Raw genomic sequence first — 9,999 nt, 5'->3', positions numbered from 1 at the left:
AAATATACATTATCAGTGCCAGTGAAACCTTTGAAATGTTTCCTGTGAGAAGTTATCATATTATCATAAACCAAGTTTGCCGTGTAGAGCAACAGGCAACCTCTGTTAGCAAAGATGTCTTCCACTAGGAACATTTTAATATCCTTTTTTGTGACTATTAACACTATAAAGAAACATCCAATACCATACGCAAATACTGTCAAAGATGGTATGGTAGAACTACTTAAAAGAGAAAGCCAAGTCTTATTCATAAGTCAGGACAGTGCACCTGGCAAGTTTTACAGCAGAAACAAAGACTCAGGGCTTGCTGTTCTGTCAGGATGGGGCAACCAGAGGAGCTGGCTTAGGTGAGGACAGAAAGTGGAGAAGAATTTGTTTTTTTATCAATCACCTCCAGCTATGAATGGAAAAGGAGGACAAACAAATAACCTCTGTTTGCTTGAGATTATTTTGAAACAAAATAGAAGATCTGAAGTGATAATTACATCTAGAAAGCGACAGATGTTAAAACAACAAGATGCTTTACAAACAAGTACAGGCTAGAAATGCACCAAAATGGTATTCTTGCACTATGCCAGCTGACCACAATTATTTCCAGTTTATGCTGTTTCAATAACCTGAAAAATTCTAAATGTGTGGGATCTAAGAGTCACAGTTTTACTTTACAATTCTTGAAAGGGTTCTTTAAAGGGCTAGTGCTTTAGGAGGGTAGGATGATTTAAAACGTTCAGAGATTCAGCTCATGCTTGGTGAAAAAATTGCTCTTGTGCTAATCTGTGTATTATAAATCGAAAACCGCATCTTGCAATATTCTTGATATAGATGAACTGATATGAAATGATATTAGGTAATCCGAGATAACAGGTAGGATTTGGTCTTTTAGATCTGTTGAGATCATGATTATGTGCTGCAAAATGTGAACATTTAACCATAATACATGGCTGGCTTCAGATCCAGTCCCCTCAATGCACTGTCCACATGTGAGGCAGGTGTCCGAGCTCCCATGGGGGATGGGATGCATGCGATCTGAACAATAAGGGCAATGCAGCCTAAATAGCAATTTATTCAATGAAATGCAAAAAAAACCATTCAGGTCACCCTAAAGTATATAGTCATGTCTGGTGAGCTAAGTGGTTATTTAAGAACAGTGGCAACTTAAATCACAGTGGCTGTTTGAGAAAACCCTTTGTGTGCCTACAATTATTTTCATTTGCCTTAATCCATTTAGGAAGTGGTCAAATATGAAATACATTGATCCTTCCCCATGACTCCCAGACTCATTGGATGAAATATTGCTGTTTATGTTTAAGATCTCTATAACTGATTTAGTCACCACAAACTTTCTTTGTCATCAAGAGAGAGAATTTGGCCCCTCCAAAAGCCAAGGTTTCATCTCAGTCTGACGGACATCAGATCAATCACATTATAAAAGTGCCCATTTCTCTCTACTAAAGGGATACAAAGGGAACTTAGTGTGACAAGGCTGGTGTTGAAATGAACCCCGGTCGTAATGTTGAGTTCTCATCTTGCTACAAACACTCTTTTGATCAATTTACACATGTAAGATCCTTAGTTCCTTAAAAAAGTATTCTTTACTATTGCTTCTTGCAAGAAGGTAAAAGAATACAGAACAAAAGTCCCAATGAAATGATTATTTTCCTCTCCCATTGAGTAAATGAGAAGAGCTAAGAGAAGCCAACAAGCAGGTCTTACCTCTGGCTGCATGGAGTCCAAGCAGTATTTCAATAAGATTTATTTCTATAAAGAACAGAAATAGAAAACTAAAAAAAGCAAATTTTTGCTTAGGTCTAGAATTTACCTGTGGCTGTTCTCCTTCAATTGTATACAGTGTTTGAACATAATTGAAATTATATCCTGAAATGTACTTTTCCTGGTTTCTTTGATCTCCCCTTATCTATAGAAAGGAAATTAATGTGAAATTATAAAACTGAGATACTATTTGGAAGCCAAATAGCATGTAAGGATGGGAATGCCTCTCAGGTGATTCATGCTATCTGAAAAAAACAGTTTATTTGTAAGGTGGTGTCTAGACTACAGCAATGCTCAGCAGAGAGAGGTGGGCCACCTCAGAGCAAATGACCCTCTTCTTCCTTGACAGTTAAGCTTAGGGCAGGACAAACTGCCTTCTAGAGGTGCCAGCATCACTCTGATGAATATATAGGAAATCCAGACAACTGGCTCATGCTTGAAACTTAACTTTTAGATGACTATAGGTAAATGAGGGTGCGTCCAGGCTACAAAGCTAAGCTGACTGTAGCTGTCTGCAGCTGGAGGCTTACACATTCAGAGTGCTCTCAGGCAGTGCCATGAGAAACACATAGAACAAAAAATAATTTTCAAACTTCAAAAGGAAAGCAGATACACACACACATATACAGGCAGACACGTCTTAATTGGGCTCAGGCACTGTTACGTATGTCGACTACCTGAGGAACCTGAAAGTGCACAAGTCCATGGGACCTGATGAGATACATCCACAGGTCCTGAGGGAACTGGCAGATGAAGTTGCTAAGCCACTAGCCATCATATTTGAGAAATTGTGGCGGTCTGGCGAGGTTCCTGCCAACTGGAAAAGCGCAAACATAACCCCTATTTTCAAAAAGGGAAAGAAGGAAGACCCAGGGAACTACAGGTCAGTCAGTCTCACCTCTGTGCCTGGCAAGATCATGGAGCAGATCCTCCTGGAAACTCTGCTGAGGCACATAGAAAACAAGGTGATTGGTGACAGCTAGCATGGCTTCACCAAGGGCATGTCATGCCTGACAAATCTGGTGGCCTTCTATGAAGGGGTTACAGCAGCAGTGGACAAGGGAAGATCAAGGGATGTCATCTACCTGGACTCGTGCAAAGAGTTTGACACCGTCCCACACCGTATCCTGGTCTCTAAATTGAAGAAACACGGATTCGACAAATGGACCACTCGGTGGATAAAGAACTAGCTGGACAGTCACACTCAAAGAGTTGCGGTCAATGGCTCAATGTCCAAGTGGAGAGCAGTGACGAGTGGCGTTCCTCAGGGGTCGGTACTGGGACCTGTACTGTTCAACATCTTTGTTGCGGACACGGACAGTGGGGTTGAGTGCACCCTCAGCAAGTTTGCCAATGATACCAAGCTGTTTGGTGAGGTAGACACACTGAAGGGGAGGGATGCCATCCAGAGGGACCTGGACAGGCTGGGGAGGGGGTCTCAAACCAACCTCATGCAGTTCAACAAGGCCAAGTGCAAGGTCCTACATCTGGGTCGGGGCAATCCCAAGCACAAATACAGGCTCGGCGGGGAATGGCTGGAGAACAGCCCTGAGGAGAAGGACCTGGGTGTGCTGATTGACCAGAAGCTCAGCATGAGTCAGCAATGTGCAATCGCAGCCCAGAAGGCCAACTGTATCCTGGTCTGCATCAAAAGAAGTGTGGCCAGCAGGTCAAGGGAGGTGATCCTGCCCCTCTACTCCAGTCTTGTGAGACCCCACCTGGAGTACTGCATCCAGGTCTGCAGTCTCCAACATAAGAAAGACATGGACCTGCTGGAGCGTGTCCAGAGGAGAGCCATGAGGATGATCCAAGGGCTGGAGCACCTCTCCTATCAGGAGAGGCTGAAAGAGTTGAGGCTGCTCAGCCTGGAGAAGAGAAGGCTCTGGGGAGATCTTATTGCGGCCTTCCAGTACCTAAAGGGGGCCTACAGGAGAGCTGGGGAAGGACTTTTTACTAGGGCATGTAGTGATAGGATGAGGGGGAATGGCTATAAACTGGAAGAGGGCAGGTTTAGATTAAACATTGGGAAGAATTTTTTCACTTTAAGGGTGGTAAGGCACTGGAACAGGTTGCCCAGAGAGGTTGTTGAGGCCCCATCCCTGGAGGTGTTCAAGGCCAGGCTGGATGTGGCCTTGGGCAACCTGGTCTAGGGGGAGGTGTCCCTGCCTATGGCAGAGGGCTTGGAACTCAATGATCTTCAAGGTCCTTTCCAACCTAAACCACTCTGTGATTCTATGATTTCACATCATTACATACAATTTACAGTAAAACAGAAACGCCTCAGATAGAGGAATTAGCAATACAGGCTTACAGTTGTGTTTGGGTGGGTAAGGAAATGCTCACCAAGGTTCATCACATGAAGTGCCAGACCCACTGCGACTTAGTGATTCTAAACACTGTGGAAGTTTAATAAAACAGAGTGCAAATTGGCTTATGCCATTGGAGCTGTGCTTTTGGCTACATGGCTGAGCATTTGTTTTGGAAGCTGGAGACTCTGGTTTTGGTCCCAGTGTTAATTAATTGTACCATGCATTTGCACTGCAGTCCACTAAGGAAGGTGTAAGACAATTTCTGGATGTGGATTATTTAAACATTACTGACTCATCCAAAGGGCTTTAGCAGTCAGGTAATGACCAGCTGGAGCAGTTAAGGGCTGTAGGTGAAGCCAATTATTCTGCATTTGTGAAGGACCTCCAAGTGACTCTGTGCTACTCAGACAATTTTGGACCCTTTTCTTTTTTTTTTTTCTTTTGTAATTTGATTTATTTTTTGAATGTTTTAAAAATCTGAGTCTTAATGTCATTATACTGCTGCTCTGCTCTGCCAACACACTGTTCAGTGGCCACAGTCTGCTCATCCTTGCTTTATCTTAATGGGAAATTTTCTGTTCGAAGCAATGCGAAATCAAAGTATTACATGCAAATTATCTTAACAGTAAATGTTTCTGTGTGGAAGGAAGATGTCAGCTCTCCCTCCAAAAGATAAATTAAGAACAATAGTTTCTGAATGGCAAAACAGAAAAAGCCCTTCTCTCCAAACAATTACCTGGTAGCTATCCAGATCTGTGGAGCTATCAGTGCCTTCTCACATCCTGCTTGACTCTCTACAGCAAGTAACCCACTCCAATCCAATCCACACTGCACTCAGGACTACTGAGGCTTCATGGCCAGCATGGAGCAAAGGGTGCTCCCTAAGAGGCACAGAAGCTCCCCTCTGAGCAGCAAGGAGCAGGACCAGGCTGTGCTGAAGGCCACCACATGGTCTGCACCACAGCACCCAGCTGTACTTGCAAGCCACTGGTAGCGGTGCACCTAAGGCCACTGCATCCACTCTCCACTTTGAAAGGAGATTTAGCAGGCCTGTAGATGCTTTTATTCCTGTATGGCTGGAGCCATGGCAAGGTGTAGATGTTAGAGTAGTATATAGGCTTTTTTAGCCCTTAGACTACTCTGATGTCTTTCAGTGGGTATATGCTGCCTAACATATTAGGATTCAGAAGTCTTCCTCCTCCTTTGTTATAACTTCATTTAGAGGAACCTGTTGAATAGAAGTGCTCTGGAGAGCAAAATGTTGGTGATATCTATTAAAAAAAAACCGTATAAACCTGAGAAAGACAAAGCAGTGGAAAGTTCTGCTGTGGGGCCTCGGTTGCTTTTCATGGAATGACCAAGAGCTGATGGAGACCTTCTTCAGGTGCCTGGTTGCCTCAGGTTGCTTGTACAGTCATGGCATCTTTTGGAAGACCAAACTGCCTATTTCAGCTTCTACTCTGAATGTGAACCCACCTGGGTAGAAGCATGCATAGACTGCAAAGGGAACTTCATGGTCTTCCACTGACAAATACAATTTTACACTTGTGCTTAAGCCCAGTGGAGGCAAGTCCAGCTGAAAGCTGAGCGTGCACTCCCTTTCTGTGACATTCACAGTGACAAAAGTAGAAAATATCTACAGGGAATAAGGAAAAGATTGCACTTGAAAGACTGATAAGGAAGAAAAGAAAAGGATACAGAAGCACGATATGAGAAGGGAATAACATTGGAGCAGTAGATTGAGCGGCAAGTGTCTTAAGATATAATGTTTTTAAAAAAACCCTTTGTTATTTTCTTGATGCTAGTTTCCTATTTCTTCATAAACTTCATAAACTATTTCTCAACTTTCTTTCTTAACTATTTCTTTCATAACTGTTTCTTCATAAATTCTTTCATTCATTCAGTGAACCAGAACTGAAGACCATTTCTTCCATTTCTTGTTTCTTTCTGAAGTTTCAACTTCTACTAGCAGTAAGCAGCAAGTAGGTAACTGGTACTTTTGTTCTGGCACATCTTTCCTCTAGAATAAATTCCCATATGTTACAAGATTCATTTTGATTTTATATGCTTTAAAGATATTTTTCTATCAATACTGTTCGCAATTTAATTACAATAATTAACATAGTTTCCCAATATTTTTTTGTCCCTTTGATTATATGCCTAAAAATGTTGCAGCTGTGTTTACCTATATCCCTTTTGTCTCAGGCTTCATCTGAAATGAGAATATAATTTTATATATAGCTTTCTACTGGCTTTGTGAACTGTTTTTCATAATATCCCAGTTTAGCTTCATATACATTCATACAAAGGAATGTACTCAGCTCTCTCAATTTGAGTGGTTCTGGAACAGAAATCAGGATAGGCAGAAATTCTTGGTGTAAATTGTGTGACTTTTCAAGAAACAGGAAAATATGTTTTCTGTTTGAACAACACAAAAATATGTATTACTCACAGAATGCTGCAAAAACAAAACACAGCGGTGGAAAGATAGACCTTTGCCTATTATTATTCAGCAAAAGAGGTAATATTAGAAAAAAGCTATTGGTTAGAAACTGATTTTTTCTCCTTGCTATTAGTAATATATGCGATGACTAAGTGCTCTTCCATCATCCTTTGTCCAGAGATATTAGTTTGTCTTCCATGTAGCTGACCTATTTCTGGGAAAGGGGCAAGGTGAAATATAATTAAGCTTTGTACAGCTGATGTGGACAAGAGATCTCTCACTCATTATCGAAGCATCAGCTACCATATGTGGTCTGTAGAGCAGCCAAACATTTGTGGTCCAGCAGCTGCTAACACAAATTTCTGATGGATTAGGCTTAGGAGTCTCTTCACAGATTTCATTGGGAATTGGAAAGGTCCATAGAGGTTCCAGGGCGGCTATTGGGATTCCCTTCCTGCATGAACAGAATCCAAAAGGGCCTATCCGAAAGCAATTGTTTCATCTAGATTGCTCTGCTGCCAGCTCCTGGAGGCAGCTAGCAGAAAGAGAAGAGCTGCTGTTGGGGTGGGGAATTTTAAAACAATCCACCAAAGGACTGGAGAATTGCTAGTTATGCAAAGATGAGAATGGAAAGCAAAGATTAAGAGAGGAAGAAGAGGATGAAATCTGGGGGAGGAAGGAAGAATGGACAAAAAGATAAAAAGAGATGAATAATAAAAGGTGGGTGAACAGGACCTCTGGGTCCTAAGGTGGATGTAGAGGAAGCTTCCACATTTCCTGCTACCATTTTTCATTGAAAACAGTTTGCCAGAACTGGATGTTCTGCGCACGCAGTACCTTAAATCTCCAGCTATTATTGAAATATACAGATTTCATAGTCCACTGAACAGCCAAAGAATAAACTGAGAGATGGAGGCAAAGATTTTAAATGGCTTCACTTTCTCTGTAGTCTATATAGCATAGTGGAAATTTTCTACTGAGAAGCCAGTGCACTATGGATTGGCATCACCTTCCCCTATATTGTGTCTATTGTGTCTGGGATCCTTCTTTCATAAATGTGCCAAATAGGCTATTTACAATGAGACTGGGCACTCTGCTACATTTTTGTAATACCCGTGTGTACCTTCCACAGTATTTTCCAGGGAAATAATGTTATCAAAGGCTGGGATTATGTAATGTTATCAACCTCAAGCCCTCAGTAATCATAAAACTTTAAAAGTGTGAGATCCTTTTTTTTTAAAAAAATGTATTTTCTGGTTTCTGTTTGTGTGGTATGATTCAACCTGTTTGCCACAACTATGAGGGCTAGGAAGCTGCTGTTTCTATTTTGGAAGTTGAGATTTCCACTTAAGCACTGTTACTTCAAGAGTTACTTTTTCAAGAGAAATGACAAATATTTCAGTATTCATAGTAGATTCATGAATTGCACAACACTCTCTTGACTTCTGAAGACATCTCAAATTGCTGCATTTGTTTTGTGGACAGCCCCTTATTAACTGATCATTTCCTGTGACAACTGCTGTCTTTATTTCTTGGTCACATAAGACAGGTTTCCCTCTATACTTTGTACCCTAAATACTGATTTGGCAGAGTTTAGTTTATTAAGGCAAAAGGAATTAAATGCTTCCTTAAGCCATTTTAAGTGAAGCTGATTTTAATATTAAAACCAAAAAAGTTATTTCAGTCATAAAATACAATCAGAACACCCAGAATATCATAAGGTATTTCGATACTCCTTATCATGGCATAATCCAGCACTAAATATAGTCCCAGTTAATTAATATTGTGCTGTAATTCTGAAAGACTGTTTAATTTGCAGGACGATTTTTGAAATTTGGCTTTGATTCTGGAACATAAATATTTGTTTTACTACACAGAACATTAGGGAGAAGTCAAAATGGGAAGGAAATCATTCCTGTATCTTACATCTGTGTTCACTGAATGGGGTAAAATTAATTTGCACCAATGCAGATTTCTGATGTACTGGGCCAGGGCCATTGCCTTCTCAGGGGGCAAACCCTCTTATTTAAGGTGTGGATTTTCTTTTTTCAGGAGATCCTTATTTGCTCTGCGATTTTTCTGTAATAATTTGAACTTTTGGCTCTGATAGCAAGAGATACAACACTGTGTCTAAGCTCAGCTGAGCACAGACTAACACAAGTACTGTTAAGCTGCTGCACAACTGGTTGTAATCGTAAAAATAGCCAACAGTTTGGGGTTCCTCTGTTTCTGGCTCTGAAGGTTGAAAGTATAGGTTTTGTGTTATTTTGGTTTTTGGGGTTTTTTTTGGTGTTTGTTTTTTGTTTTTTGTTTTTTTTTTAAAGAGGTGTGTATTAGGAAGCACAGTCACTAACAATGTTTGGACAGACTTGGTATGAAGAGGTACCTGCCCCAGCTTTGGCCTCTCTTTAACTTTATATGAGGTATTCAATCATAGAATCATAGAATGGTTTAGGTTGGAAGTGACATTAAAGATCATCCAGTTCCAACCCCCCTGCCATGGGCAGGGACACCTCCCACTAGACCAGGTTGCTCAAAGCCCCATCCAACCTGGCCTTGAACGCTTCCAGGCATGGGGGCATCCACAACTTCCCTGGGCAATTTGTTCCAGAGTCTCACCACCCTCAGAGTGAAAAAATTCTTCCTAATATCTGTGCTAAATCTCCCTTCTTCCAGTTTGAAGCCACTACCCCTCGTCCTATCACTACATGCCCTTATAAAAAGTCCCTCTCTAGCTTTCTTCTAGGCCCCCTTCAGATACTAGAAAGCTGCTCTATGGACTCCCTGGAGCCTTCTCTTCTCCAGGCTGAACAACCCTAACTCTCTCAGCCTGTCTTCACAGGACAGGTGCTCCAGCCCTCTGATCATCTTCATGGCCCTCCTCTGGAATTGCTCCAATAGGTCCATGTCTTTCTTATGCTGGGGGCTCCAGAGCTGGATGTAGTACTCCAGGTGGGGGGCAGAATCACCTCGCTCCACCTGCTGGCCGCGCTTCTTTTGATTCAGCCCAGGATACACATGGCCTTCTGGGCTGTCAGTGCACATTGCTGGGTCATGTTGAGCTTCTCATCCACCAACACCCCTTCTCCTCAGGGCTGCTCTCAATCCATTCTCTGCCCAGCCTGTATTTGTGCTTGGGATTGCCCCAACCCATGTGCAGGACCTTGCACTCGGCCTCGTAGAACTTCATGAGGTGTGTTCAATGTCTGAAAGATCCTGAAAACGGGACATTTTCCCAAGAGGACAGTTTCCCGATGGCTTATTCTTTAAATGAGCTGGAGAAAACAGTAACGAGCGTTTCTAATCATGGTGACAAACGTGAGATGGGTGAATTTTCCTGCTGGAGGTGCGCAGCAGGACAGGAGACAGGCGAGCCCCCCGCTCCGCCTGAGAGTGACGGCGAGGGACGGCCCCGACGGGAATGAGGAGAGAAGAGGGCCATGAGCGGCGGCGGGGCCGGGGGCGGGCCTCAGGCGG

Source organism: Charadrius vociferus, unplaced genomic scaffold, assembly GCF_000708025.1.
Source record: "Charadrius vociferus isolate BGI_N301 unplaced genomic scaffold, ASM70802v2 scaffold269, whole genome shotgun sequence".
NCBI lineage: Eukaryota > Metazoa > Chordata > Aves > Charadriiformes > Charadriidae > Charadrius > Charadrius vociferus.
This window is presented reverse-complemented; position numbering follows the sequence as displayed.